This window comes from Solanum stenotomum, chromosome 10 (genome assembly GCF_019186545.1).
Source record: "Solanum stenotomum isolate F172 chromosome 10, ASM1918654v1, whole genome shotgun sequence".
In the NCBI taxonomy this organism is placed as follows: domain Eukaryota; kingdom Viridiplantae; phylum Streptophyta; class Magnoliopsida; order Solanales; family Solanaceae; genus Solanum; species Solanum stenotomum.
Window position 1 is genome coordinate 37,148,481 of NC_064291.1, and position 10,576 is coordinate 37,159,056.

Below are 10,576 nucleotides of genomic sequence, written 5' to 3' on the forward strand. Positions count from 1 at the left end.
GGCAACTCTGCACAAGGTAAGTCTGTGGAAGTGTCTCTTATAAATTGGAGCACAGGGAAAGAGGAGAACTGGAAGGACGCATATGCTGAAAAGGAAAGAAGGATTCTTTAAATACAACATCTCTGCTGACAAAGAAAGTTTGGGTATGTAAACTATAGAGTTTGTAGCCCTTTTGAAGACTAGAATAACCAAGAAACACAGCTGGAACAGCTCTTGAGGCAAATTTGTCAGTCTTCTTTACCTCAGAAGCAAATGCAAGACAACCAAACACTCTAAGATGATCAAGAGAAGGAAGAGTTTGATACAACAACTCATAAGGAGTTTTACCCTTAAGAACTGTGGAGGGTAAATCTCAAGGATCTGGCCATCTCAAGAACATGTCGATGTTTTCTCTCTACAACCTCATTCCGTTGTGGGGTATAAGTGCAAGAACTCTGACACAATACACCCAATGTCTTAAGTAAATCAAAAACTTGGGAGTTAAAAAACTCACAACCATTATCAGATCGTAACACTTTGATGGTGCTGGAAAAAACATTGTTAATCATTGTAAAGAAGTTTTGTAAAGCGATGATAACCTCAGATTTAGAGTTCAACAGGAACAACCAAGTATATCTAGAGTAATCATCAACCAAGGTAAGGAAATATCTTTTATTGTCATTAGTAGGAACTCTATAGGGACCCCATACATCAGCATGTAATGTATGAAAACAAGTTGATGTAGAGGTAGTACTTAAGGGGAAAGGGAATCTGGTTTGCTTAGCCAAGGGACATATAGTACATATATCAGTGAAGGAAAAAGACATATATTTGCAACAACTATGTGTTCTCAGTACACTAACAGGTACATGACCCAACCTTTGATGCCATAAAACCAAGTTGTTAGGACTAGTAGAAGAAACCACATTAGCAGTAGTAGCTTGGTCCTGCTGAGACTTCAGTTGAGTTCCCTGAGTCTTCAACTGAGTATCAACATGAATCACGTACAGATCATTCTCCAGTATGCCAGTTCCTCTCACATTCCTACTTGAGAGGTCCTGAAAAACGCAATGATCAGGATAAAAGATAGCACAACAATTTAGTTCCCTTGTTAACTTGGATACTGATAGAAAATTATAGTGAAATTCAGGGATGTGTAGCACATTTGAGATCTCAGCTCCTCTTAACACTCGAGAAGACCCAATGTGACTGACATGTGCAAGGCTACCAGTAGGTAGATGTACTTTGTTACAAAGATCTTTATCTAAGGAACGATATTGTGTTAACATACTTAAACTGTGTACCATGTGTTTGGATGCTCCTGCATCAATGATCCATTTGTCAGCATCAGGAATGAGAGAAGGACAAATCATCATACATGAAGCATGAGTAGTAGTAGTTTCACAGTTACTCTTTGCATTATCTGGCTCTATCAGTTGCAAGAGCTGCATGTACTGCTATGGAGAGAAATGAGGGTGAAACTGCTGCTGTTGATGAGAGGATACACCAGAAGATCCAGTAGTTGGAATCTTAGAGGAACTAGAATCATTAGTTGCTCCTTGACTATTCCATGTTGAAGCATTCTGATGATGCATAAGCAGTCCAGGAGCATTGTTGAATCCTACAAGATTAACTGAAATAGAACTACCATTGTTTTTCCTTTTACCTTTCCAATCAGCAGGATATCCATGCAATTTGTAACAAGTAGCTCTAATGTGACCCTTCCAGTTACAATAATCACAGTAAAGAGTGCTATTGTCGTTAAATTATTTTTGATTAGATCTAAACCCAGCTCCAGTAGGAGGATTAGACCATGACTGTGAAGTAGATCCTGATCTTGGTATATGTCCTTTACCATTACTAAAAAAGGCCATAGCCTCATTCATCCCACCAACATTAGCAGAAACAGAGTGATCACTTCCTGCTGTATTAGATTTACCAAGGATTCTCTGACTTTCTTCAGCCATTACAAGAGAATAAGCTTTGTTTACGCTTGGTGCTGGATCAAGCATCATAATCTGACTTTTAGACTGATTATAAGATTCATTTAGTCATAAGAGAAATTGCATCTGTCTCTGGTACTCAAAGTGCTCTACATAGGTCTTAGAACTCTCACAAGCACAACCATGACACGTCATCAATGAGTCATATTCCATCCACAACTCCTTGAGTCTAGAAAAATAGCTAGAAACAAACATAAGTCCTTGTTGCAGTGTGACAATCTCCTTATGCAGATAGAAGATTCTAGAGCCATCAACTTTGTCAAATCTCTCTCTTAAATCAGTCCATACTTGTTGAGCACTGCTAGCATAGACTATTTCACTCAATAATTCCCTACTCACAGAGATCATTATCCATGATAGCACTATGGCATTACATTTTTCCCATAGATCATGTAGAGATGCATTGAATTTATCCTTACTACATTTTCCATCAATAAATCTTATTTTCCCCTTACCTAGAAGACCTATCTTCATAGATCTACTCCATAATGAATAATTCTCAAATCTAGATAGTTGAATAGAGACCAGAGAACTACCTGGAGTATCACACGATTGCAGAAAAAGAGGATGATAAGAATTCACCATTGTAGTTCCTCCTTGAACTGCACCACTGGTTGAAGAATCAATCGGCATGATAAACTGCAGCTACAATTGTGATCTTCACTAGCTTCTAGGACAATACAGTATCTTGAGTCTTCTACTGCACTGAAAGCTAACGCGATCAACTGGAACACCTTAGAGCTTTGATACCATGTTAAGCACCAACAATGGTGAATGAATGAGAAAATAGTAAGCTAAGAAGAAGAGAGGAAAGGTGAAGTTTCATTCAGTTCATCATAACTGCAGTAGTTTACAATGATACCGAATCAACTAACTAACTAGACTAGTTAAGTTACCTAATCACAGTTAATCATAACTAACTTCTGTAACTATTTATTAACAAACTTGTAACTAACGTTTTCCCTTTACACTTTAGCTCAACATATATATATTTGATTCATATGGTCTAAACAATTTTAATCAAGTTAGTTAAGAAAAAAAAGGAAAAAATATGATATTAATTACATAAATCTTTGACCGTTTATTGTTTACCACAAATATAGTTCAGAAATCAGACGAAAATAATTTTCGGAAACAAAAAATAATTAGATGAAAATGTTTTCCAAAAACTAACACGAATAATCTCAAAATTATTTTCTTGAAAAAACAATTAAAATGCACAAAAGTTTTTCAAACTTATTTTGTGAAAAATATTTTTTCAAAATTTAAATGAACCAAATTCTGATGTCAACTCGTTCGAGTTGGTAAATTCCTCAAAAATTGACAAATATTCCCTATTATTATAATTTATCTGATTTAATTTAATTCAACATAATATATATATATATATATATATATATATATATTATTTTTATTATTATTTTTTAAAAAAAAAAAACTTAAACTTGTGTTTTTAAGCATGTTATAGTATACTTTTGATTAGCTAGGCTATAGCCTCTGTGACTTTTAAAATTTATTATTTTAAACCTCCATAATATTCTATGTACCTATAAGAACATTTTATTAAAGAAAAAATGATAAAGGTTCATTATTAAAAAGAAATATACTATTTTTCCATCGAAAAATGTCTAGTGGTTATTTTCATATATATTTTGATTGAATTGAAGTAAAAATTAAAATTATTAATTGTTTCATATGTAAAAACTAAAAACTAGTAAGTTTCCCACTATTTTAGTGAGAATTTATTTTTCATCGTGTATTTTACTAGCAAACTGGTTAGGTAGAAAATGAATAAGAAAATCATATTCTATAACACAATTTTTCACTAATTTATGGTGGAAAAAAAATCTTTGTTTCTAATGATGGTTAAAATTAATGATTTCCAAATATATAAATATATCAATTCCTTTTAGAACAAATTACTCAAATAGACCACTAAAAGATGTGGTGCAGTAAATAGAACTGCACTTTTCTTATTCGAAAGTCTCAGATTCAAGCCTTGAATATGAAAAAATTCTTGATAGAGACCGTTTACTAAACCTGACCTACTTATAAATTATAAAGTTTTGAATTTGGAGAATTGATGAGATTGTAGCCATTCAAATTGGGACATTAATTTTTAGTGAAGAATTGGGACATGATGTATATATGTTTGGTATGTGTCATTCCCCTATCACCTTAATTGTCTTCAAGAAAATATCCACACATGTCATTCTCACTTAATTTTCAGCACAAAACACATTTTAAGTCTCTATTTTTATTTTTATTTATTTATTTCTGGTAAGAAGTTGCTAACTTGGCAACTTGTTTCTAATTCCATGAAAGCACTTCTTTATCAAATTTCTTGAAACATGATTATTAATTTTTGATTTCTTCATATTCACTTCAATGATGTAAACATTATCTCATCTCAATATATCTTTTTTTTAAAAAAAATTGAAGTTCTAATTTTGCATATGAAAGAGTACATTTTCTTTTAGGCAAAAGTACTCATTATCTCCCTGAACTTGAAGTTTTTTATACGGTGTACACCTAAACTAAATTCCGTTTTAATTACCCTCCCGAACTTGTTTATTCCTCCGTCGCGTACACCTTTTTTGTCCACCTGGCGTAGAAATTGACAACACACTCTACTAGGCGCATTAGGAGGTGATTTTTTGCCACATCACAAAGCTACAACGGTAAAAAAACGTAAAATCTCCATTTTTCTTTAATATTTGGCATATTTTAAACGAAAAATAAGGAAAAATGTAAATGAAAAGTTAAAGAAACAAAGATTAACACTTACTTGGTAAGAATTTCCGACAAATTTGAAATTCAAGGAGTTCCGCGAAATCAGTTCTTATTCAAAAATAACTTTTAAACAATGAATTTTAATATTTGGCATATTTTAAACGAAAAATAGGGCAAAATGTAAATGAAAAGTAAAGGAAACAAAGATTAACACTTACTTGGTAAGAATTTCAGACAAATTTGAAATTTAATCGACCAACTTCACGTCTAGAAAAATCCAAATCCAAAAGGAGTTCCGCGAAATAAGCCTTTATTCAAATATAACTTTTAAACAATGAATTTTAAATTTAAGAAATTTATTTTTTGCAATATTAATTTATCTAGGTGGCTATTATTTATCCAGGTGAAAATCCACATCATCAGTTTTGCCAGCTGTCGCGCGCGTGTAGTCACAATAGGAGCAGGTGGACGAAAAAGGTGTATGCGACGGAGGAATAAACAAGTTCGGAGGTAATTAAAACGGAATTTAGTTTAGATGTACACCGTATAAAAAGCTTCAAATTTAGGGGGTAATGAGTACTTTTGCCTTTCTTTTATTCAAATTATAAAGAGGTGTGCATCTTTGACAACCAACTCTCCAATCATATACATTCTTTAACAGTTTAAAAGCCCGTATATTTATTTTTGCTTTATAACGGTCAGTGATAGAATACCTTTATAATCTCTTAAATTTATCAGTAAATTTTATTTAAACATTTAAACTACGATATATTCGAATTGAGCATCTAAATGGACAATAATATGTTCATATCAAACACTTCCGAGTCAAATTTTGAAAAAATATTTGTGCGTGTTCTCAAATATTCATTACGTAAATAAATTAATCAGTTAAAATTTTAGAACATGTCACCTTTCTTAATTATATTCATTTACATCAATAAGCTGTAAAACCTTATGCACATTCGAAGTAATGTTGATGTGAATGATTAAATGAGATATATTTTATGTAATTAATTTATTTACTTAATAAGTATGCTTGTGGACTCACAAGCTTTTTAAAAATATGGATCAAGAAAGTATCTTAGTAGTAATACTTTATCACGTATATTTAAGTGTTTAATTGGAATAAGTTATAATTCAAAATATCTAGACGATAAAATTTAATGACAAATTTAAAAGGTTGTGCGGATGTATTCAACTTTTTTTTGAATCCATGATAAAATGAGAACATGAAATGATGTATTTAAATTATATTTTATTCTTTTTTTTATTTTAAAAAGATGCATTCAAATTCTAAATATTTATTGCATAAAGTATGATCAAACACAGCTTACTCCAACTCCAATTTTAAAATTTTCAAATAATATATTAATTTTATGTTCATGACTAGACGACCACTAAAAACTCTAATTTGAATTTCGAGAATTTGAGAAATTTTTAATAAGGAGCATACTTTTCTCCCTTAAATAATCCTTACTCCACGTGAATATGAATTAATTTGAATTATATATCACTAAATAATGAAAAAGTATAGGCTAAAGTTTATATGCAAAATTCTAGTCTTAATTTCCCTATTTGAGATAAGCTAGAGCGACACTTGTGAAGAAAAATAATGATTAATCTGACAATTTTATCATAATATTTATAACTAATGGATATTATCTCCGTTCACTTTTATTTATTATATTTAAATTTGACATATTTATTAAGAAAATAATTATTGACATGATTATTTTATCTATTAGTACCCCTATTAATTGATGTTTAGTATTAGGTCATAAAAATAATTTAACAATAAGTAAATAATGTTAAGGGTAAAACATGAAAGGAAAAAAAAGGTCTTTTCTTGATACGTGAAAAATGACAAGTAAAAATGATTTTTTTTAAAAATGCACAAGTAAAAACAGATGAAGTATTTAGTATTATGTCTTAAAAATAATTTGAAAATAAATAATTAATACTATGAGTAAAACATAAAAAATATTTTTTTTGATAAATTAAAAATAATAAATAAAAATAAAATTTTATTTTTGAAATAGTACACGTAAAAGTGACAGAAGGAATTAGTGTATATCTAAAAGTATGTACCTCTATATTAAACTATGATATGATGAAAACCCTAAATTAAACCATCCTAACTAGCTCCTTTTAATCTCTTTCAACCAAAAAAAGTAGTACGTACTAATTAAAATAATTTTGTCCCCCTTCTCATCTCGTTTAATTTAATTAGGGTGTTGGTAGATGTCTAGATGATAGTTGGATCAATTAAGAAGCTGCCTTCCCTCGTATTAATAACCATTAATTATATACCCCATCTGTCCATATTTATTTGTCGATTTATTCATTAGGGTAATGCTAATACTCTCTATGTCCTTAATTACTTGTTGACTTTTGAATTGACACACCTATTAAGAAAATAATAATTGACATAAGGAATTTAACATTTTGTGCCTATTAATTATGAAGTGGATGAATTAAAAACTTTAATTTTTCAAGAAGTTCTATCTTTTTCAAAATAATTAATTGAGGGTATAATTGGTAAATTTTTTTTGTCCTTTCTTGATTCGTCAAAATGAACAAGTAATTAGGTACAAGTAAAAAAGGAAAAATTGACAAGTAATTAAGGACAGAGAGAGTAATATATATCATTTTTATTTGTTCAATTTTAAAATCAAGAGAGTACATTGAAAAGATTATGTATAGTAAATAATCATAATTCTATTTATTATTTCTTAAAGACGTATCAAGTTAATAATGAACATGTAAAAATGGACGAAAGGAATATCATTATTCATAGCTTCAACTCCCGATTCATCCTACAGTCGAATAACGTCTACATATTGACGATGTAAAGGTATTCATATAATTTAAAAATATAACTCTATTATTATAAATATGGGATATTAATTGATAATTTGATAAATATAATAATTAAATGGAGAAGGGCCTAAAATACCCATTAAGTATTTGAATTGGTACAAAATTACCCTCTATCCACCTTTCGGCCTTAAAATATCCCTCTTGTTCACCTTTTGGCTCAAAAATACCCTTGATGTCTAACGGATCATACTCATAAGGTGGATGGAGGGGAATATTGTACCAAATCTCATTGTTTAAGGGCATTTTAGGCCCTTGTCCATTAAAATAATTTAAAATTATTATATATATAAACTCACATGATTGACTTTATTTTGAATTTCATAATAAATTAAAATTGAAAAAGAGGTTAGGCATCTACTCTCTACACTCCTCCNCCCCCCCCCCCCCCCCCCCACTTCTTATCTCTTTCATTTTTTTTTCTATTTGGATCTTTTCCACCATTTTAATTTTATTTTTTTTCAATTTATGACAAACAAGAGAGAAAAAAGGAGGAAAATAACGATGCATTCATATATAAATAATTAGTTCAATAAAAGATGACTTGATTAAGCAAATATGTACGAAATATCACATTTTTCTTTTGTGTGTACCCAAAATTCAAATAAAAGAATAAAAATAATTATTTCTCTTATCCCCAGCCTCATCCCACCATAGAAATAATACAAATTAAAAGAATATATAAACATGTGAGTTCGATTCAAGTTTGAATCCCGGATATCTTAATTAAGAATAAGAGATTTAAAAAAGAGAATAAAAGAGAAAATGAACAAGACATTTGGATAATTGATAGAAAATTTTATATTAATAAAATAATAATTTTTTTTTTAGATGAACAATCTGTCGGGGTGAGTATGAATTTTAGTTAGATCCTCATTTATGACTTGGGTTCCATTATAATAAGTTGGAGGTTGATTAAAAATAGACCAATTGGAAGATATCATGAAAAATTTCAATATTATTTTCAAGTGTATCAGATAAAAATATGAATCATATGTGGTTTTATAAAAAAGTAAAATTTTAAAAATATGATTTTTATTATTTATTTGAGAAGAGTTTAAATTTAGACCAATCACATTGAGCAACTTAATAAATAAATATTTAATAATTTTACTTTAAGGAAGCTATTAAAATTAAGGGCAAATATGAGTCAAAAGATTAACATCAAGGGTATTTTTGAGCCAAAAGATGGACGACAAAGGTATTTAAAGGCCGAAAGGTGGATGAAGGATAATTATATATCAATTCAAATACCTAAGGGGTATTTTAGGCCCTTCTCCGATAACTAAATTGTTATAATAGATTAATATGTTAATAATATAGAAAAAATATTTATATTAGCAACTTCTCATTCTCATTTGGTTGGTCAAGATCCTTAATCAAGTCTGAACTCATTCATATTTCTGCAGAAAGAAGTAGGTATTAGTCAAAGCTTCATGTTTTTTTTCTTTCTTTGGTACGTTAGGTGGGTTAAAATAACAGCAAACTATATAGTCTTAATCAGTAATATATATGTCACATCTTTCCTTTTTATTGTCTTTGTAATAATTGTGTCTCTTTTATTTTCATACTTGATTCTATTATTGCAAACAATACTCCATGTACTTGATATACACACACATACATGACACAAATGAACCAAACAAAACTTCCATTCGACTATCATAATTTTGGGGAGTGTTTAAAATTAAATCGTAACTGATAATTTAAATTGATAAAATTTTATTAAATAATTGATATCGGATTATTAAATTAAAGGTTTGAGAGTGATTTAGCATATTATAAATAATGAATTATCTATTTTTTTTAATATCGGTTAAACAATTAATTTCTAAAAAAAAGTATACAATATTACCCTTGACTACATGAAGTCACCGAGGGATTTAGAATTTGGTAACTCTAAATCCCGCAGATAAGACAGAGATGGAGATCAGAGCTCTTCGCCTCTTCGGAGATTTTCAATTGATTGATTCTTTCTTGAAGTTGATTTAGGTTTAAAGTTAATTGATTAGATAATTATTAAGTTACATCGAATTATCGATAGCTTATGAGTTTGATCATGATATAGCATATATAAAAATCATTAATCAATAAATCAAATCACTAAATGAAAAAATTAAACTGAACCATACAATATACACCCCTAACATATACGTACACGTAAACATATTAATCGTTACTTAAAGCAAAGACATAATTAAACACCAGCTCATGGATTATTGGTGGAAAGTTTTCATTGTGTCATATATATCAAATCACAAACAATATTTTATAAATGCCATCACGTTCTTTAATCTTTTCATCTTATAATTATGATATTCTTATTCCCAACTTTTTTTTTTTTTATATATATATATAAAGGAAGCCGTCCGTCCAAATAAACATTAATAATTTACTACATTTATTTGTCCCAATGTTTTAGTATCATTAGTTATTCCAAAATAATAATAAACTAGTTTTTCATTAGACTATTCACTTGATGTTACAATTATAGTTTTGTAGTGTACGTAGTTTTCTAGTTAACTTTTATGTAGGACTAATAATTAGTACGTAGGAAATGGAAGAGTGCATCATATCAACCAACAAACTCCATTCAACGCGTCCAAATTTTAGTCATACATAATTATAAAGTTATCTTGTCTTGATGGCCAATAGATAATAATGACAAACATTGATGCTTGTATTCGCAAAGGCAAGAAATTAAAGCACACGTTTTATCAAAGAGAAAACAAAACTCATTCTAATTTTTATTTCTAATGATTGTTGTGTTCGTGTCAGTTTTTCACAGGTATCAAGTAATCCTATCCACTAGATTAGGACGCATGGAAAGAATCACTTGGTATTTTTTTTTGTCTCCACTAAATTTTGAATCTGAAACATCATGATTTCTCAATCACTTCATCGAGCTACATTCTTAAGTGCCTTCTAAAGTTTTACTAGCAATTTTTCAATTTATTTAATTGCACTACTAGAAAATCATTAGT